Source organism: Nicotiana tabacum, chromosome 17 (assembly GCF_000715075.1).
Source record: "Nicotiana tabacum cultivar K326 chromosome 17, ASM71507v2, whole genome shotgun sequence".
Taxonomy (NCBI): domain Eukaryota; kingdom Viridiplantae; phylum Streptophyta; class Magnoliopsida; order Solanales; family Solanaceae; genus Nicotiana; species Nicotiana tabacum.
In genome coordinates, this window is record NC_134096.1 from 107,465,167 (window position 1) to 107,483,683 (window position 18,517).

At 37.7% G+C, this 18,517-nt stretch overlaps 1 pseudogene; it reads right to left on the reverse strand.

Moving 5' to 3' along the window:
- Positions 1 to 7,545: 7,545 nt before the first annotated feature.
- LOC107792208 (alpha-farnesene synthase-like) lies at positions 7,546 to 10,551 on the reverse strand (annotated as a pseudogene).
- Between the last annotated feature and the right edge of the window lie 7,966 nt (positions 10,552 to 18,517).

The following is an 18,517-nucleotide window of genomic DNA, read 5'->3' on the forward strand; positions in this document are numbered from 1 at the left end:
CGTCCGTTTCATACCTTGTTTAGAGGTGTGCATTTGGATGCGATCAATTTTTAGGCCCGTTGTCGGGGAGTTAAAAACGGTGTTAGCTATATATTTGAGTATGTTTTTGGAATATCTTCTTTTCCTTCCATGTTACTAACGTTTTTGAGAAATCGTAGGTACAACTATGGCAAACAATGAGCTCGGAAATATTGCTTTGGGGGATGTGGATATTGAGGATTATCAAGTGGATGAGGTTCCTCTTGAACCTCAAGCCAATAGAAGAGGCTGAGTGCCTCATGACAATGTGCCCATTCCACCCCACCTCCACCACGAGCGGCTCCACACCGGGTGTTGACAAATGAAGTATATGCAAGTGCAATAGTCCATCCCCGTATTAGGGTGGGAAACTTTCAAATAACCAATGTGATGCTCACTTTGCTAGAGCAACGAGGCTTCTTCACCGGTGCTCCTTGTCAAAATGCATACAAACATTTGAAGGGGTCTGTGGACACGTGTTGGAGGAGTAAACAAACAAATGTCTTCAAGGATACTTTGAAGCTAAGACTTTTTCCTTTTTCTCTATGGTGGAATTAGAATGGTTGGAACGTTTGCCAAACCATTCCATTGGAATGAATTGGCGGAAAAGTTTATTTCTAAGTACTTCTCTCTGGGGTACATGGCTACACTTAGGGATGAGATTCTAGCATTCAAGCAAGAGCCCAATGAACCACTACACGAGATATGGGAGCGATATAGGACAATGGTTAAAGAATGTCCCAACAATGATATGGAGGAGAACATGATTTAACAAACTTTCTATCATGGGATCAATACAACCAACCAATGTGTAGTGAATCAACTTGCCGGTGTGAGCTTCATGACTATGCCTTATGCGGAGGTGCGTGAGATTTTAGATAAAATAGTGGATATATCATCGGCATGGCAATCCCGGGCTAATATTCCACAAGGTGATCCCAACTTGATTCACCTCCACAAAGAGTTGCATGACCATGGGAAAGCCATAGCCGAATTGAATACCACCATAAATCAACTAGCAAAGGATCAACTTCAACAAGTGAAAAATCCTAGGCAAGTCAATGCTATGGAGGGAGTAAGCATGATGGTGAACAAATAGAAAACCAAAGGTCCAAAAGTGCAACAACGAGTGAACAATTTTGTGCAAGAAGATAGTGGTTTGATCAAGATGATTCTTACAATGACCAAGAAGAGGAGGTGCAATATGTGAACAAATTTCAAGGTCAACGAAACAATTTCCAAGTCCCAAATCAACAACAATGGCGACCTCAAAACAATCAAGGCAATTGAAATTCTAACAACCAAGGTAATTGGAGTGGTGGAAACAATCAAGGGAATTGGCATAACAATAACAACCAAGGAAATTGGAATGGAAATAATCAAGGTAATTGGGGAGGTAATAATCAAGGTGGATGAAACAATAATCAAGGCAACCGGGGCCCGGGTTTTCAAAGTCCTCCGATGTATCAACAACCAAGCAACTCGCCTCCTTATCCTTCCCATGGTCTTAGTTCGTCCAATAGTGAAATGGGTCGTATTGAGAACATGTTCAAGCAAATGATGGAAAAGAATGCCGATTCCGATGCCCAACTTGCCTCACACAACACATCGATCCTCAACTTAGAAGTTCAAATGGGGCAAATCTCTCAAGCTATAAATTCGCTTCTTAAGGGGGCACTACCAAATGATACGGTGGTGAGCCCAAAGGGTAGGAACAACACGGGGCATGCTATGGCAGTTACTACAAGAAGAGGAAGAGATGGGAATGCACCTACCTCAAGTCAAAGGCAACTTGTGGATGATGAGCAAGTAGTACAAGAAGAAGAGGTCCCGAACGATATGGTGCAAACAAATGATGAGGTTCAGATTGATATTAATGATAATGTGGAAGAGACTCAAGAGGATGTGAACCCGTCTAGAGATCGCGTTATTGGCATACCAAAACCGGTAGTGTAAAAGGCTAAGGCACCATTGCCTAAGCTTCCACCTCCATATCCTCAAATGCTCGCCAAGCAAAATGGCGAGAATCAATTCAAAAAGTTCATTGAAATGATGAAGAGTCTCTCAGTCAATGTGCCATTAGTTAAAGCTTTGGAACAAATGTCCGGTTATGCAAAGTTTATAAAGGATCTTGTGACAAAGAAGCGGCCGATGAGTTTTGAAACTATCAAGGTCACTCATCAAGTGAGTGCAATTGTGCATTTAATGGATCCTAAATTAGAAGATCCCGACGCTTTCACAATTCCTTGCATAATTGGAAGTGCCGAGTTTGCTAAAGCTCTTTGTGATCTTGGGGCAAGTATCAATTTAATGCCCTATTCGGTTTTCAAGACGTTGGGAATTGGGAAACCAATACCCACCTCTACGAGATTGCAAATGGTCGATCAGACAATGAAGAGACCGTTGGGAGTGATTAAAGATGCATTGGTTCGTGTTGATAAATTTATTCTTCTGGCGGATTTTGTCATTCTTGATTGTGAAGTGGATTATGAGGTGACGATTATTCTTGGAAGACATTTCCTTGCTACAGGGAAGGCTCTTTGTGATGTGGAAGCCGGAGAACTCAATTTCTGAGTGGGTGATAAAAACGTGGTATTCCACGTGTGCAAATCCGCGCGACAACCAAATAGCAACGAACTGTGTTCTTTTGTGGACTTGGTGACCGATGTGATTGTTGATGATACAAATGCCACGATCAATGTGGGTGATATGTTGGAGGCCGTCTTGCTCAACTTTGATGATGACGGGATGGATGGCTTCATGAAATGTGTGAACTCTTTGCAAGGAATGGGGTCGTACAACTATGTACCTCGGAAACTATCCTTGGATCTTGAAAATAGGACTACTCCTCCTACAAAGCCTTCAATTGAAGAGCCTCCTACCTTGGAGTTAAAGCCATTGCCTCCACATATTCGGTATGAATTTCTTGGCCCTTGTTCTACTTTACCGGTTATTCTTTCCTCTTTTTTGACTAACGTGCAGGTAGACTCTACATTGGCGGTGCTACATAAGAGGAAGAAGGCTATTGGATAGACATTGGCGGATATTCGGGACTAAGCCCCGCATTTTGCATGCACAAGATCAACTTGGAGGAGGACGCCAAACCATCTATTGAACATCAAAGGAGACTCAATGAGGCTATGCAAGAAGTGGTCAAGAAGGAGATTATCAAGTGGTTGGATGCCTGAGTTGTCTACCCCATTTTCAATAGTTCGTGGACTTCTCCGGTGCAATGTGTCCCGAATAAGGGGGGCATGACAGTGGTCACCAATGACAAGAATGAGTTAATTCCCACAAGAACGGTGACCGAGTTGAGAGTGTGTATGGACTTTCGTAAGCTCAACAAAGTCACAAGGAAGGATCATTTTCCACTTCCCTTCTTTGATCAAATGCTTGATAGGTTGGCCGGCTGTGCTTTCTATTACTTTCTAGATGGATATTCAGGCTACAACCAAATCCTTATTGCTCTGGAGGATCAAGTGAAAACAACCTTTACATGTTCCTATGGTACTTTCGCCTTCAAGCGGATGCCATTTGGGTTATGTAATGCACCGACGACTTTTTAAAGTTGTATGATGGCTATCTTCATGGACATGGTGGAGGAATACCTTGAAGTTTTCATGGATTACTACTCGGTGGTTGGGGATTCCTTTGATGATTTCTTGGCAAATTTGGATAAAGTATAGGCAAGATGTGAAGAAACGAATTTGGTGCTAAATTGGAAGAAGTATCATTTCATGGTCGAGGAAGGCATTGTCCTTGGCCACAAGATCTCAAAGAATGGCATTGAAGTCAACAAGGCAAATATTGAGTTGATTTATAAACTTCCACCTCCAACTTCGGTGAAAGGCATGCGGAGTTTCTTAGGCCAAGCGGGGTTTTACCGACGCTTCATCAAGGATTTCTCTAAAGTGGTGAACCCGTTGTGCAAGCTTTTAGAGAAATATGCTAAGTTTCACTTCAATGATGATTGCATGAGAGCCTTCAAATTTTTAAAGTTTAAATTGACAACCACTCCTATTATCACCGCTCCTAATTGGAGTATTCCTTTTGAGCTCATGTCGATGCCAGTGGCGTAGCGGTTGGGGCTGTTTTGGGGCAACTCATCAACAAGATTTTTCATCTGGTCTACTATGCTAGTAAGACCATGAATGGGGCCCAAGTCAACTATACCGTTATGGATAAAGAGCTCTTTTCCATTGTGTTTGCAATTGAGAAGTTCCGCCCATACTTGATGGGTGCGAAAGTTATAATCCACATGGATCATATGAAATTTCGCTATCTTATGAGCAAGTAAGATTCCAAAGCTCGATTGATGAGATGGGTGCTTTTGTCGCAAGAGTTTGATATTGACATCCAAGATAGAAAAGGGAGTGAAAATCAAGTGGTAGACCACTTGTCTCATTTGGAGGAGGAGGGGAGGCTGCATGATGGCCTTGAAATCAATGAATCCTTCCCTGATGAGCAACTCTTAGCTATTTCAATGAAAAAGGTGCCATGATTCGCGGATCTAGCAAATTTCCTTGTGTGTGGTATCATCCCGGATCAGTTCTCTTCAAACCAAAGGAAGAAGCTCAAACGAGATTGTCAAAATTATTTTTGGGATGAACCATACCTTTTCCGGATTTATACGGATGGGGTGATTCAAAGATGTGTACCAAAAGAAGAGCAATGTGAAATTCTCGAGGCTTGTCATTCTTCGCCATATGGTGGTCACTATGATGGAGCAAGAACGACGATCAAAGTGCTAAGTTGGGGTTTCTATTGGCCCACTATTTACACTAATGCAAGTGATGTGGTGAAAAGATGTGATGAATGTCAACGGGCCAGTGGAATCTCAAAGAAGAATCAAATGCCTCTCACAACCATTTTGGAGATTTATATCTTTGATGTATGGGGTATTGATTTCATGGGTCCTTTTGTGAGTTCTTGTGGAAACACCTACATCTTGGTCATGGCTGATTATGTATCTAAATGGGTTGAGGCCATTGTTCTACCCAACAATGAAGCGAGAAGTGTGGTGGAGTTCTTGAAGAAGAATATTTTCATAAGGTTAGGTACTCCGCGGGCTATCATAAGCGATGGGGGGTTACATTTTTGCAACAAGGCTTTTGAAACTTTACTTACCAAGTATGGCATTACACATAAAGTTACGACTCAACCGTGATATCTTTGATGGCTTTGATCTTGTCAGGGTTGATCTTAATTTCCCGGTTGGATACCATGAATCCGAGGAATTTACCTGATCCAACTCCAAACGCACATTTCTCCGGGTTCAGCTTTATATTGTATTTCTTCAATATGCTGAAGGTTTCCTGCAAATGTTTTAAATGGTCCTCTGCTCGCAGGGACTTAACCAACATATCGTCAATGTAAATCTCCATTGAGTTTCCTATTTTTTCTTTGAACATCCAATTTACTAGCCATTGGTAAGTGGCACCGGCGTTTTTTAATCCGAATGGCATCACGTTATAGCAGTATGTACCGTATTTAGTGATTAAAGAGGTTTTTTCCTGATCACCCGGGTTCATCCATATTTGGTTGTACTCGGAGTAGGCATCGAGAAAACTGAGTATCTCGTGGCCGGCCGTGGCATCGATCATTCGATCGATGTTGGGAAAAATGAAGGAGTCCTTGGGACATGCCTTATTCAGATCCTTATAGTCTACACACATTCTTAATTTATTTCCTTTTTAGGGACTACCACTACATTTGCTAACCAATCCGGGTATTTAACCTTCCGAATGGACCCTATTTTAAGGCGTTTAGATACATCGTCCTTGATGAAAACATGTTTGACCTCGGACTGGGGCCTCCTCTTTTGCTTGATCGGGTGGAACTCCGAGTCCAGGCTTAGCTTGTGATTGGTTATCTCCGGTGGGATCCCCTGACATATCAAAGTGGGACCAAGCAAAACAATCTTCGTTAGCTATAAGAAATTGAATGAGTTATTTCCTGAGCTCGGGCCTTAACCCCGTGCCCAGGTATACCTTTCGATCGGGAAAATGTTCGGTTAGTACGACTTATTCCAGTTCCTCGACCATTGATTTTGTAGCGTCCAAATCATCGGGGGCTATGAATGATCTGGGGACTCCCTAGTCGTTGTCCTCATCTACTCTTCGTTCCTCTGATTCTGTCGAGGCTGGTATCGGCGATTGCGATTTGTCCCCGTCTTTGACCATGCGATTTGGATCCTTCTATGTCAAGAGTGTGGATGCCGGGATCACCTCATCAACCTCGAACATCTCCTTGGCGGCCGGTTGTTCCCCATCAACTGTTTGGACTCCTCCGGGTGTTGGAAAAGTTAGCACTTGGTGCAGTGTCGAGGGTACTGCTCTCATGTTGTGAATCCATGGCATCCCGAACAAAGCATTATATATCATATCCCCTTCGATTACATAGAACATGGCTTCCTACATGGTTTCAGCGACGTTCATTGGTAATGTTATTTCCCCTTTAGTGGTCTCGCATACCATGTTGAACCCGTTCAGGACTCGGACCGCATGTACGATCTGATCCTGTAGGCCGAGTTGTTCCACGACCTTTGATCTGCTGATGTTGGTTGAGCTATGTGGATCAATTAACACACGCTTAATTTGAAATTTATTTACGAGTACCGATATTAACAGTGCATCATTGTGGGACTGCACGATCCCCTCAGCGTCTTCATCGTTGAAAGACAAGGTTCCTTCCGGTATGTAATTCGGAGCCCCTTTTCCCCTTGTGATGGATACTTTGGTGCTTTTCAGCTTCGTACCCTAGGGAGTGTCAACTCCACCGATGATCATGTTAATGACGTGCTAAGGCTCTTCTTGCTCAGTTTGCTTATTAGAATCCCTATTCCTGAAGTGGTACTTGGCCCGATCACTCAGGAACTCTCGGAGATGCCCGTTGTTGAACAATCGGGCCACCTCGAACAAGACACTATTAGACTAGCCTCATACACCGAGTATGTAGTAGAAAAATAGTTAACTGCCTTCTAACCTTCAACCCTAATGCTCGACTTTCACATCTTTCTATCAAGGGTCATGTTCTCAGTTTTACAATTAAATATCTATAAATATATTTATAAATTTTTAAATAAATTTAAAGGATCTTGAGCGCAAAAGGCTATTGGGTCACTTTTGAAACCATAGATTACAAGCTAGATCCGCCTCTAAATTTAATTGTAGCCTCAGCCCATTCACAATCTTAATTATTAGTTATATTGGCCAATATAAAATAAAAGGTTTTGTTGGACTAACTTTTACATAAATAGTCGGTCGGGGTCACTGATTGGTTTTTCTTAGCCAATATATATAGATTATATACTAATTATACATGATTATACATATATTATATATGCATTATACATATACGTACTATACGTCCCGACTATTTTAAATTTAAACGGCTGCGTGGGCGGTTATTTATATGAATTCTTCTTAATTTTACCCTTCTCAATTTTTTCCTCTTTCTTCAACTAAAGGTCCTTTCGCGGACATCCCATAAAGTTCTTCAACTCAAGTCAATAACTGTTTTCACGTATTTCTTAAAGAAATGTTAATTGATTTTTATTTGTAATTCTTCTCTTGATAAATTACAAGTATGTCTTATCATCATGAATATGAATAGGCCAAGATTATTACAGAAATTATGTAATAGGATGAACCAAGTTGAAGAGGACTTGATCTCGAGTTTCACCATCTTGAACCCCAAATCCATCTCCAAATTGGTACATGACATGTGCCATTCGTGCTTCATTTACTACATGCTTGACAAGTTTTCGATGTGATGTAGAAAGAGTATTAAAATGGTAATTGATCTTTTTCCACGAATCCAAAATTATGCTTTCGATATGCTCTCGGGCTACATCCTCTGATACATTTTCTTGTTGCATGTAACATAAAATTGACGAAGCAACATCACCTCTCTCTAGCTCCGCCTACGTGAAAGAAATATTTTAAAAATTAAGAACCGGCCAAATGGGGAAATGGGGGTAATTAATTATTAGAATGGAAAGCACAAAAAAAGAGAGGTAAAAGCTTGAGGTTTTACGCTGAGGTGCCCTGGTCATTGCAAAGTTGAATTACAACCGAAGTGTGGTAAATAATTTCACGGCAATCTTCGTATAAATCAAGGGTTTCTTTTGTTATTTTATTTGTTAGACCAAAAATCACAAGCAAGTGACCTCAATATAAGATCCACCCATTATCAAGGTACTCTTAAGTGTTTGGTATATGACCTTTGTGATACCACGTTGCTTCCAACAGCAAAGCTTTGCAAAAGTTGAGCCACTGAATTATTGAAACAATATCAGAAGACTTTCGTAAGACATGCATGAAAAGAGACATGTAAAAGATGTAATGAACACATGTTAGACAAAAAGAAAAGGAAAGACGTGACTACAGGGTACTTTTTTTTTTTTTTTTTTTTTTTAATAACCCCCAAATGACACTACAGGGCAAGTTTCGCTTTCAATTACAGCTTCATTTTTTAGGTGAGACAAATTGGCTTTTTTGGGATGGAGGGAGTATATACGTAAATAAGTAACATGATAATACATCTAGTATGAATGCATGCAGTAACCTAGAATAAATATATATTGGAACCAAGTTGCTTTAGCTTCGGCTACGTTATGGGAAAATTTGGATGATGGATTTTATTTAAATAGAGTATCATTTATATGAAGCCTACTTTAGTACTTACCACTTGTTTCATATAAGGTAATGCTGAAAGGTCACCCTTTTGTTGTTGAATTTCAAAAGATATCTCTTCTACTGTATCATGCAAAGACCTGAAACAGATCTGCATACATTCTCGCAGCCCTTCTACTTCATTTGGATCCCACCTAATTAAATGTGAAAAATCTCGTTTTTATGCATGATTATTAAGTATGTACGTAGTAGCTAGTATTCAAATAACAGGACGATTAATTAATTTTAACTTGTATCAAATGTTGAGTTTAGGAGAACTTACGTCTCTATGTTTATAAATATCATAAACATCATCTATTATTAGCACCAACTCGATCACTTTGGTGAGCCATTTTCTCATGCTTCCATGTTGAGGCTCAGAGGCAACTCCTACAGCGTAAAAGAAGCTTTCTACTATCCGATCCCTTGTAAAGCTCAGATCTTCAATTACGGAAACATTCCTCCACCATCTGTTAAATTCACAAGAAATTATTTTCAAATAAACAACGAGAAGAAAGTGATTCTCGTTTGACATGTTAAGTTTAAGTACCTTAATACGTGTTTGAGATCATTTTGGTGCGTGGCTTGAATTATATTGAAGTTAAGTTTTGTCAACTTCAGCAACATTGGATTTGTGTTGTTGCATTCACCTTCTTGAGCAGAGATGTGTGTTCTTACGGCATACCATTTCACTCTCCATGCCAACGGACAGCTCAAGGTATTGCTCAAATTAAATATTCCTTATTAGTAAATATGCAATCTGATTTAGATACAAGACTCTTGAGTTTTTTGGTTATGAACAATCGTGTGTCGTCTAGTAATTAAGTTTTCACCTTCCATGCTCAGATGTCAGATATGACCCTCCCAAAAGCCCCAACAATGTTTTCACACATGAGACTTTCGGCTTTCCCTTGCCATCGGAAAAGTCCTTTAACATATCTGTAGTACAACAATAAAAACAACATGAAATTAAATTAGAAAGACATTATATTGCTTTTTAGGCCTCAAAAATTAAGTCAAACTTACAATTATTTATATATTATAATTCATATATCTTTTATTTACAGTATTAAGGATTAAATTTACCTCCTTAATTAGCATATTTACCTCCTTTAGAATATGGATTCATTTTCCTCTTCCAACAATTTTACTTTCCAATTCAACTATGTTTTTCCAAATCAGATATTTCTCTTTATCCGACCTGTTTAATTTATTTCTTAATTAGAAATTAAATCCTCTACCTAACGAATACAATATATGATTTTTACTAAATAAATTTAAGGCTTTTTATTTGTATTGGGTTTAGACCTCTAATTCTATTGAGCCGCCTCTGTCTACATAGTCTAAATCCTAGCTGTGTAATTAGACACATTATTAACTTATTGATAACCTTGCGAAGCATGGCGGCCATGTTCCCTGAGAAGCCTGAAGCACAATGCAGTAGCATACAGATTCTCCTCCTTCGAGCTGGAGCTAGTTTTCACGGACATTATTATCTTTTCCAAAGCTTCTTTGGTTTCAACCTCGAAGTAACAGCTGAGGCCAAGTTTGTCAATGCTGTCTATAAGCTCTAGCAGGTCCAGTGGACAAATAGTGTTTGAAAACGTGCAACTGACTTTCTCTTTTAGCTTCTCAGCCTCAACTTTATACTTCTCTTCCTGCAGGAGCGATTATTAATTACAAAAAATTTCGAACATGAACATTACTTAAGAGATAAAAGTAATTAAATACTCACAGAATATTCACTTGTAAGAGTAAGTAGATGATCATATTTCCAAATGTTTGGTTTATAGGTAGAAATCTTCCTTTCAGGAAGACTTTGCTTTTTAGTAGTACTTTGACGTTTATTAGACTGCATAGTGGAAAAAAGGGACACAATGTTTCTGTAAGACGTGGTTTGGGATAGTATCATATTGGAATAATAGAGGTGGAGAAGATACAAGAATAATTGTGGAGATCTTTCATAACTTCTAAGAGCTTATATAGGTAAAATGACTGATTAATTTCATGTAACAGTTTCATTGAATACGTCACGTCTTTCTATTACCATTTGTTCATCATGTTCTCAGATCTAAACTTTGGTACAAAGTGAAAGAAACCCTTCGTCGTGAGTATTTTTTTCTTAATTCTTCTTCATCTTTTTCTCATCTTTTCTCATCTCTACCTTTACTACATAGGGTACTTAGATTGAATCACACAAATTTATTCTACTCTCCCCAGACATCAGTAGCGGATCTTGAGTATTGTTATTGGGTTTCCGGGAACTCAGTAACTTTTGCGTAGATGTTGTATTAAGAAATACACTAAATATTTATAAATATCTAACCGTGAACCAAGTTATTATTGTATATTAATTTAAAATTATTGTAGGAAGTATAAACTTAGACACCACATATAAAAATATATAGTGAGTTTGTTGTTGTTAGATCGACGCAAGATGAGAAAACTATTGTGTGGAATGTGGACTTAAAAGTGACGTGCAGTCCATCATCTAGACTTGAAGATTCCTTAGGTCAAGTTTTACAATTAAAAAAAAAAAAAAATTACGTTGTGGCACATTCCTTTCCTTCCTTTGACAAGTTTGTCTCGACCCGAGATATTTAGAGTCAGCACTAAAGATCCTATTTATCAGGGAAAAAGAAAAAAAAAAGATGTTATTACTTTTTTAGAAATGTTTAAGCTACATACTATAACAATAGTGTAAATATTTTCTTATATTATTGTAAAAGTCAACTAATTACTTATAGGAGTAAGTTTAAGTGCTTGTGTAGAAGTAAAAGAATAGACTTTCTCTTAAGTAAAAAAAATGACCCTTTTTTTAGTAAAAATGTAGTGGTCCTTAAATCAGAGAATTACAGCAAATTGAATGTAAAACGTTGTAATTTGTAAATGTTCCTGTAAAGAAATGCAAATTCTTTTCTCGATTTTTTGGAGAAAACTGCATTCAGTAATCTCATGCAGGCGTGTGCTTTTTCTGTTAAAGTTTTCTGGACACTCGCTTAAATAATAAATAAAATATTGTGGATGGTAATCCAACTTTCAGTTTATTGCATAAAGTTTTAATATTAAATTTTCAGTTTGTATTTAAAAAATAATTCAATTATGTTTATATACTACAGAAAATAAAAAAACGCTGGATAATGCTAATACGATTTTAGAAACAAAAATAGACTGTCATTTTAACAACTCACTGTATGTAATATTTATGTGGTACCATATTTTTTGACCCACTTATAAAGTAAAAGATCCATGATGTGTCATATGATGAAATTAAAGGCATTGGATATTAGGTTGGGTAAAAAATTTAAACTACTGAAGAGATTATATCACATTAGATAATGATCATGTTACTTTTAGATTATTATTTGAAAATGATTTAGTATAGATTTTTACATATCGGTTTAATACAAGTTGCCTTCAAGCCACTTACGTTAAGAGGCTTACCTGAAAGCTTCATAGCAGCTGTCAGAGATGGCAGAAACCCAAACGGGAAGAAATCCCTTATAGGGATAGTACAGACCAGTTTGGCATATGGCCATGTTTATTTTAATGCTTATCCTAATTTGTAAATTTCTTTGACTGATGAAAACTGTTTAAATGCTTTAATATTGAGTATTAAGCTTCATGGTTATGATTATATGAGAAGTTATATGTATCTGTTATAGGATTTATTACAAACCTTTACATACTTTAAATCCTATGTGCAAAATTATGGATTTCAAAAATGAAACTATTCTTATAGAAATTAATTTACTAGAAGATCTATTAAGTGGGATGAAATAGATTTTTTCAAACAATGGGTCATCGAGGAAGCTATAGCTCCTCGAAATAACACTTATAGTGAAATCACAGAAGTTGAACAAATTTCTAATGTAACTTTTAAAATCAGGTTCAATGAACCCGATCAATCTGATAATATCAGTTATTCATCTAGATTAACTATATCAAATTCCTCTTATATTTTACTTGTTGATTATACTGTAGATTTTTTATCAAGAGCATCTATATCACAAATTAGAGAAAATAATATAATAGATGTCATAAAAATTAGTAATAATAATATTGCTAGTGCTATTTCGGATCCAACTGAATCCGAAATGGATTTTTCTAATGGTTTAAATGGATAGAAATCAAAAATATTTTAGTCCGGATTCACTGACAAGAAAAATGATTTATGAAAAATTTAAAAAACCTAGATGGGAACTTTTCAGAAACTGGTATTTTTTTGATAATTTTGAAAAGAAATTAATAAAATTCTTTCAAGATGATTTTTACAATGATATTAGTGGTCACAATAAAATAATTGCTTCTGTGCCATGATTTATGTCTAAATATATTGATTGTTATATTTTATGCTAGAAAGAGATTATAAACTCAATAATGGAGAAATTACTAAATCAGGTTTTCCCACACAAAGCTCTTTTCAAATGGGAGAAAAAGATAAGGTAATTTATTTTACAGCCTTTTCAAAATTATTTGAAGAAGATAGTGTCAAAATTACTGCTAAGAATTTGAATACTATGCTTACGCAGAATAATTACATGAATATTTATATTGGTATTATGGGTGAACATATTATTTCTATTAATGAAAGACTGGGAAAATTAATAGCAAAAGTCCAGAAAATATCTAGAAAGGATACTAAAAAAGGTAAAGAGCAAATTGCTACTGTTAGTATCCAACCACATCACGAGGTCAAAGACTTTAAAATACAAAGTCTCGAGGACCTGGAGAATTTATTAGATAAAAAATTTGAAGGATTTAAAATTAGTCCTTTAAATTTAGAGTATTTTCCTGATGAACAGAGGAAGGTAAAACTCTCTGATGAGATTAATAAAATCTCAGAAAAGTTTGCTTGCAAACCGGTCCAAATGATGTTTTATTATCCTAGGCCGACTCCTCAAGATATACTCATAGAGGAGCCCGACGCTAGTCATTTTTCCCAAAGTTATAACGGTACAAAAATCTATGAATGAAACATAGATGGTTTTACTGACCGTCAAATTTATATCCAAGTACATAGAATGCTTATGTATAGCACTATCTGCAAGGTTAATAAGAACTCTAAAATGACTATTGCTGATATGATAGTGGCAGAGTTTACTGGCCAATTGAAAGGCTGGTGAGATAATTACTTAAGACCTGAACAACACATAGAAAATATGGGTGCCATAAAAGTAGAAGATGGTCAGAATGTTCAAAACGCTGTCTATTCTTTAGTTCTCAATATTATAGAATATTTTTGTGGAAGATGGTCAGACAATAGTGAGACCTTAAGGACCATACTCCAAAACCTTAGATGTAATACATTAACAAATTTTATATGGTATAAGGATATTTTTTTAACCAGAGTTATGGAATTACCAGAGTGTAATAACACTCATTGGAAGTCAAAATTTATTGATGGACTCCCAACACTCTTTGCTCAAAGGGTTAGAAAAACTCTTCGTGGAATAGCAATGAGTATAGATTATAATAGCTATTCATATGGAATACATATTAGTGTATGTACACAAGAAGGCTTAGCTCAATGCAATGAAATTAAGTTAAGCCAGAAAATTAAGAAGCATCGTCTTAATGAAAGACAACATTTAGGAGAATTTTGTGAACAATTTGCTATAGATATTCCTAAAAATAAAAAGTCTAATAGACATAAGAAAGAACAGAAAGAACCTTATAGGTATACAAAGAAGAATAGAGGATCTTCTGATAAGAGATATGAGCGAAAAGATACGAAAAGAAAGGCTTATAAACATAGAAAGGATTTTATAAAATCCAATAAACCTAATTGTCACGACCCAAAATCCTAACCTGTCGTGATGGCGCCTATCGTGGTACTAGGCAAGCCGACATTACGGAATAATTCCAACACTTTTAACAGGAAAATGAATTAATGCATTTTAAATTACAAATATTCTCATAAAAAAAGGGATAATAACTCAAACTCAATGCGGAATTTCCCAACTATCTAGGTGTCACAAAGTACATGAGCATATATATATTATAAGTCTGGTAAACACGGTATATAATAGTCTAAGACTAAATACAATAAGCAAGAAGATAAAGAAGGAGAGACAAAGTCTGGAAAACACTGGCAGCTACCTCAAAATCTCCGGAAATAAATCAACTGCGCGAAGAAATCAACACCCACTATGTCCGAAAATACCTGGACCTGCACACGAAGTGCAGGGTGTAGTATGTGTAAGGCCCCGTAAAATGTTCGCAAAGGAAATTAAAGTTTCATGGTGCCAAACTAGGTGATTGTGGATCAACTCACGAAATTAGCACACTTCTTGCCGGTTAAGGCTACCGACACAACGAGACAATATGCTCAATTGTATATCAAAGAAATAGTCAGGTTGCATTGCACTCCAATTTCTATCATTTTTGATCGGGGGGCACAGTTCACGGCTAATTGTTGGAAGAAATTTCAGAAAGGTTTGGGTACTCAGGTGAATCGTAGTACAACCTTTCCCCCACAGACTGACAGGCAGGTAGAGCGGACTATTCAGACGCTCGAGGATATGTTGCACGCTTATGTTCTAGATTTCAAAGGTAGCTGGGATGATTATTTGCCACTCGTAGAATTGCCCTACAACAATAGTTATCATGCTAGTATTCAGATGGCACCGTTCGAGGCTTTATATAGTAGGAGATGTAGATCTCCCATTGGGTGGTTCGAGATTGGGGAAGCAGAGTTGATAGGGCCAGACCTCGTGCATCAGGTTATGGAAAAAGTTAAGATCATTAAGGAGTGGTTGAAGAATGCTCAGAGTCATCAGAAGTCATATTCGTATGTTCGACGTAGGGATTTGGAGTTCAAAGAAGATGATTGGGTATTCTTGAAGGTTTTCCCCATGAAAGGTGTAATGCGATTTGGTAAGAAAGGGAAATTGAGTAGAGGTATGTCGGACAGTACAAAATCATTTAGAGGATCAGTGAGGTAGTGTATAAGCTTGAGCTACCACCTGAAATGTCATTAGTGCACCCGGTGTTTCATGTGTCTATGTTGAAGAAAGTAGTTGGAGACCCGACAGTCATTGTTCCGGTTGAGACTATTGAGGTTAATGAAGAATTGACTTATGAAGAGATTCCAGTTTCTATTATTGATCGGCAAGTCTGAAAGTTGAAAAATAAAGCAATTGCCTCCGTGAAAGTGCTATGGAGAAACCAATAGGCTGAAGAGGCTACTTGGGAGGCCGGGGAAGAAATGAAGAAGAAGTATCCTTATTTGTTTGAATAGCCATATATTTATAAAGTTGTGTTCTATGAAAATGCTAAGAATTACCTTCTATGAATTATGTATCATTTGTACAGTTGATGTTAAGGGTATTCCTTTTCTGGCAATGTATTGCTTATGAGGCCACGATTGGTGTTGTTTTATGTTATATTGCATTATCGAATTAAGTACATGTTATTAGAATTGGTTTCTGGGATTCTCTGACAGGTGGATATGCCCAGTTACAGGAGAGACTGGCGAAATTTTTGGAAATTTAGGGAGTTAGCCAAATTTTGAAACTGTTGGTGTATGTGAATTAATAGTTAAGTCACATTGAATGCTAATGACAGATATTGACACTCATTCGAGGAAGAATGATCCTAAGTAGGGGAGGATGTAAGGCCCCGTTAAATTTTCACAAAGGAAATTAAGGTTTTGTGGTTCCGAACTAGGCTTACGTGTTTGAGGGTACAGATATTTTGGGTTGAACAGTGCGCTGAGGAGTTAAAGGATTTTTTTGGTAGAAAGAGGCATTTCTGCGGTCCATTATGTGGCCGCAGAATCTCTTTGCGGGCCACAAAATGGCCGCAGAGTGAGGCAGGGCTGACATGTTTGGTTTCCATTCTACGGTGGACTATGCGACCGCATAACTATTCTTCGGTTCATTATGTGATCGCATAACAGGTCTGCGGGATGCATGGTGACCGCAAACCCAGGCAGAGTTGCCCAGTTCTGGAGGTTCATTTCGCGGACCGCAGATGCATTATGCGGTTGCATATGTGACCACTGATCCTGTTCCGGAGCTTTATTTTTGGGTTTTTATAACCCGATCCTACTTCATTAACTAGACGATATGTACCATCCTTTGAGAAAAAACCTGATATTTAAGGGTGAGAGAGTGCCCTAGAGTGGGAGAGAGTCCTTCATCAATTTGTTCTTCAATTCTTGCTTTAATCTTGGAAGATTAACAAGGAAAATTCACTAGGTCTTCATCCTAGAGGTAAGATTCTACACCCTAACCCTTCATTTCGAAAGTTAACTAGGAATGGAAAATTAGTAAGATAATTCTTGGGTATGGGAGTTGGTTATTTTACATGCATGTGTTATCAAGGGCTGTAGGAAGATTGTTGAGCTAAAAATGATAAATAATGGGCTGTGGGATAATGGAATCCTCCATAAAAGGACCTTGAAACCTTTATGCACACCTAGTGTTTGATAAAATGCTTAAATGAGCTAGAACCATGATCATCTTCCTAATTTTGGTTCAATTTGTTACATTTCTAAAATAGATTGAAGTTGCTAAGATTTTCGGAATGCATAGTTTAAGGAAGCTCAAGTGAGGTATGTTGGCTAAACTCTTCTCTTGGAATTGAACACCACATTACCCTTGTATGTTCCGAGTTGATCATCATAAATCTATTGTTCCGAATAAACTTTGTGGCAAAGATATATGTTCAATACATGTTTCAAATGCTCTTATGATGTTGTGCTACTAATTGAAGATGCGTTCAATGTATGGATGGCGTGTCTTCATGTTATAACTCCAAGTCGTGTTTCAAATGAAAGTTATTATGCCAAATTGTATAAGGATTGTGATTGGGATTATACCTCCATCTGCATATATATTGGGGTGAGGCGGCAGGGCCTCTTTGGTGTAGGATTTTGTTATTGTTGTTACACCACCACCTGCACACATTAGGGTGAGGCGGCAGGGCAACTTTGTGTAGAGTTATGGTATTGTGAGTACACCTCCACCCGCATACATTGGGGTGAGGCGTCGGGACCGCTTTTTGTAGTATTTTGATTGAACCTCCACCCGTATACCTTGGGGTGAGGCGGCATGGTCACTCTATGTAAATATAGTTGTAGAGGATCCCCTACTTGAAATTTATAATATTATTGGAAGTTCTTAATAACATCTGTTTAACGTGTATGGTTATTAAAGCCCTATTATTGCTACCATGATTCATCATATTTATGTTGTATTTCCAAGTCCTTGAATAGATGTTTTAGTTTTCATACTAGTACTATTGGACATGTACTAACGTCCTTTTTGCCGAGGGCGCTGCATCTTTAATGGATGCAGGTGGTTCCATAGCGGGAGGCATTGACCAGTGATAGCAGTACACTTTTTCCTAGCTGACTTGGTGAGCCCCACTTTATTCCGAGGTTGTGCATCTTTTGTTCCGTGTGTATTATGTTTTGAGGTATAGCCGGAGCCTTATTGTCGGCACCATCACTGTACTCTTTTATATCTATTAGAGGCTCCGTGGACATAATGTGGGTTGTATATTAGTGTGGGAAAGTTAAACTAAAGATGTCATAATTGTATCTCATGCTTCCACTAAGAAACTATGGTTGTGAAATGTATCGTTTTAGAGACTTATTAATGAAGTTTATATCCTCTTTATTTATGGGTTAGTTGGGTAGAAAGAAATCCAGCAGGCTTTCTCGGCCAGGCTCTCTCGGTTGAGCGCTGGTCGCACTCCCCGAGTTTGGGGTGTGACAGTATGAGTACAACCAACTCAGTAAGTAACAATACTAAATAAAGAGCTGGCGATAGTGACGAGCTTCACAGCTAAGTCCAATTACAGTAATTTCCAAC